Source organism: Propithecus coquereli, unplaced genomic scaffold, assembly GCF_000956105.1.
Source record: "Propithecus coquereli isolate 6110/MARCELLA unplaced genomic scaffold, Pcoq_1.0 Scaffold28, whole genome shotgun sequence".
In the NCBI taxonomy this organism is placed as follows: domain Eukaryota; kingdom Metazoa; phylum Chordata; class Mammalia; order Primates; family Indriidae; genus Propithecus; species Propithecus coquereli.
Window position 1 is genome coordinate 4,683,067 of NW_012148396.1, and position 3,497 is coordinate 4,686,563.

The window sequence follows — 3,497 nt, forward strand, 5'->3', positions numbered from 1 at the left end:
GCTATAGAATGCTAAACAGTGGATTTGAGTGATTTGTATCAATGAATAGTCTCTTAATTTTGCTGACTTAAGCATTTTCTATTTCCTGGACAAACACAGTTTTTATTTGATCTCAGCACCCAAGAGAGGACAGTATCTCAGACCAGTACCAAACACTAAAGAAATTGATTGGGCAAAATTTGCATATTGAACTGAGATTATTCTATTTATTTAAGAAACCTTTATAAAGTACATACTATGTGCCTGGCCCTATTCTAATCATTTTCAAATATGTGCTAATTTTATCCTCATAACAATTCAATGAGGTAGGTGCCATTGTAATCCCTTTTTACAAATAAGGAAACTGAGGAGCAGAGATGTTAAGTAACTAGCTCAAAGTCACACAGCTAGAGAGAAGCTGCCTTCTTAGATTATGATCTTAACTGCTATATTAAGTGGCCCTATACTTGGACAAAGCCCAGGTATTTCTGGGGCAAAAATATGGGCTGTGGCTTCTGTGATTTTCTTACCTGAAGACCAGGAGCCACCATCTGTGGGCCTCTCATATCTAAGAGGGTGAAGAAGGAAATTCCTACCCTCACCCTGGGAGCATGCAGAAGGGTGCTGTCCACGTATCTGGTGCTGACCATCCCCTGCGCTTCCGTCATGGGAAGGAAGAAGAAGAGAGTTCAGCATCCATTGAGCACACATTGTGTGCAGCTTGGTACTTTTTGTATAACAGGGGACAATGAGATTTGGTAGTGCCACATACTGTTCCAATCACTTTTCATGTTATTCATTATTTAGTTCTCATAACCACCTTATGTGGTGGGGACAATTTTCCTTCGTTTCGTGGATGAGGAAACTGAGGCACCAAAAAGTTAAGTAATTAGACCAAGGACACAGAGCTGAAAACTGGCAGAGCTTGGATTTGAACCCACCCATTCTACCCTGAGAACCTGAGCTCTCAGCCACTGTGTCCACAGCCTCTGCAGGGTAGCAGAGGCATAGGAAACACATGCCGCTTCATTTAATGTTCACAGCCAGCCAGTGAGACAACCGTTTTTCCTCCCACAATACTGATTAGAGAGATTGGTTGAGAGTGGCCTGATAGCTTTCCCTAGGTTACATGGCTAGTGAGTGAGAGAGGCATGGTGTTAAATTCTGGATGGATCTGGAACCTGTGCTCTTTCTAGGGCACCATGATGCCTCTCTGTCTCTGGATTCTCAACCCCAGAAGCCATGTGTACATATAACTTGAATGAGGATGCCAAACACTGCAAGAAGACAAAATTAACCAGAATAGAAGTGAGTAAGTCAGTGCCAGATATTTAAGGTGAAGTCTTCTACTATAGCATATTACAAAGTGGTTTGGTCATTGTCCTTTTGCCCTTCTGGATCTACTCTCCATCTTTTTCAACCTCATTCTCTGCCTGGGAAGATAACCTCTATGGAATATACCAGTTGGGCTCCCCTGACCTCTGGCTTCTGTTTGAACTCAGCCAGTGAGAGGCACATGCAGGAGATCAGAGGGTGGGAGAGTGAGGTCAGGGTGTTTGGTGCCCTGGTCCTTCCCGGATGTGCCACTGTTTGGCAGGGGCTGTGTTCTCTATCTTCAGCCTCAGCTCCTGCTGGAGGCCTCCTCCTACCTCCACAGCTCTGAAAGGTTCTGGGATCTGCTCTCCCCAGGCTTCTTCAGGCACAGGATGGAAAGATCTCTCACTGTTGGCCCAGACTGCTTACCTCTTCCTCTGTTTCCCTTTGCCCCACCCACACCTTGTAAATAACCTCCTTATGACATTCTCTTTAAAGACGCCTTTTGAGTGTACCATTTGTTTCCCACCAGGATTCTGACCAATATTTCAAATAATAGAGTAGACAAAAGAAAATTCAGAATAATAATTTTTCGAGCACTTTCTATGTGTTAGGGGCTGAGCTAAGCGTTTTGCGTGCATTAGCTCATCTCATCCTCAAAATTGGCCTATGAAGTGGTCATACTATTGATCTCATTGTGACGTTTAGGTTTTAAGTAATTCTCCAAGAACAAACAGGATTGTATCTCGGTGACACTGAAGTTGACAGTACATCTGTTTCTGCTCAATGACAAGCAGGAGTGTAGTAAAGCATAGGAAGTCAGCATCCCACAAAGAGGTGAACCCATGGAAACGTCTTTGGCACCTGTAGGAAAGAAGGACCCTCTAGTTCGATCAGTAGCAGGAGCAGAGAGCAGACCCCAGAGAGCCCTGTAAAGCCCCACCACACCACCATCGGCCTAGTTACCATCACACATCGGGAGGAGCCGCAGCCAGCCCCAGTCACCATCACTGTAACCATGAGCAGCGAGGCCGAGACCCAGCAGCCGCCCGCCGACCCCACCCTCAGCGCTGGGGACTCCAAGGCCACGGCTTAGGGAGCGGTGGCCCAGGGGGGCCTCACATCGGTGGCGCCTGCTGGCAGGGACAAGAAGATCATCGCAACGAAGGTTTTGGGGACAGTAAAATGGTTCAATGTAAGAAACGGATATGGTTTCATCAACAGGAATGACACCAAGGAAGATGTATTTGTACACCAGACTGCCAGGAAGAATAACCCCAGGAAGTGCCTTCTCCGTGTAGGAGACGGAGAAACTGTGGAGTTTGATGGTGTTGAAGGAGAAAGGGGTGCGGAGGCAGCAAATGTTACAGGCCCTGGTGGAATTCCAGTTCAAGGCAGTAAATATGCAGCAGACCGTAACCATTACAGACGCTATCCAGGTCGCAGGGGTCCTCCACGCAATCACCAGCAGAATCATCAGAACAGTGAGAGTGGGGAAGAGAATGAGGGATCGGAGCGTGCTCCTGAAGGCCAGGCCCAACAACGCCGGCCCTACCGCAGGCGAAGGTTCCCACCTTACTACATGCGGAGACCCTATGGGCGTCGACCACAGTATTCCAACCCTCCTGTGCAGGGAGGAGTGATGGAGGATGCTGACGGCCAGGGTGCAGGAGAACAAGGTAGAACACCAGTAAGACAGAATATGTATCGGGGTTATAGACCACGATTCCGCAGGGGCCCTCCTCACCAAAGACAGCCCAGAGAGGACGGCAATGAAGAGGATAAAGAGAATCAAGGAGATGAGACCCAAGGTCAGCAGCCGCCTCAACCTCGGTACCGCCACAACTTCAATTACTGACGCAGACGCCCGGAAAACCCCAAACCAAAAGATGGCAAAGAGACAAAAGCAGCCGATCCACCAGCTGAGAATTCAACTGCTCCTGAGGCTGAACAGGGCGGGGCTGAGTAAATGCCGGCTGACGGTCTCTACCATCGTCCGGTTTAGTCATCCAACAAGAAGAAATGAATATGAAATTTCAGCAATAAGAAATGAATGAAAGATTGGAGCTGAAGACCTTAAGTTCTTGCTTTTTGCCCACTGACCAGATAACTAGAACTATCTGCATTATCTGTGCAGCATGGGGATTTTATTATTTTTACCTAAAGACGTCTTTTTTGGTAATGACAAACGTGTTTTTTAAAAA

The 3,497-nt window shown here is 47.1% G+C and overlaps 1 pseudogene; it reads left to right on the forward strand.

Annotated features, from left to right (window-relative positions):
• The first annotated feature begins 2,311 nt into the window (after positions 1-2,311).
• LOC105813363 lies at positions 2,312-3,262 on the forward strand (annotated as a pseudogene).
• Positions 3,263-3,497: the final 235 nt, after the last annotated feature.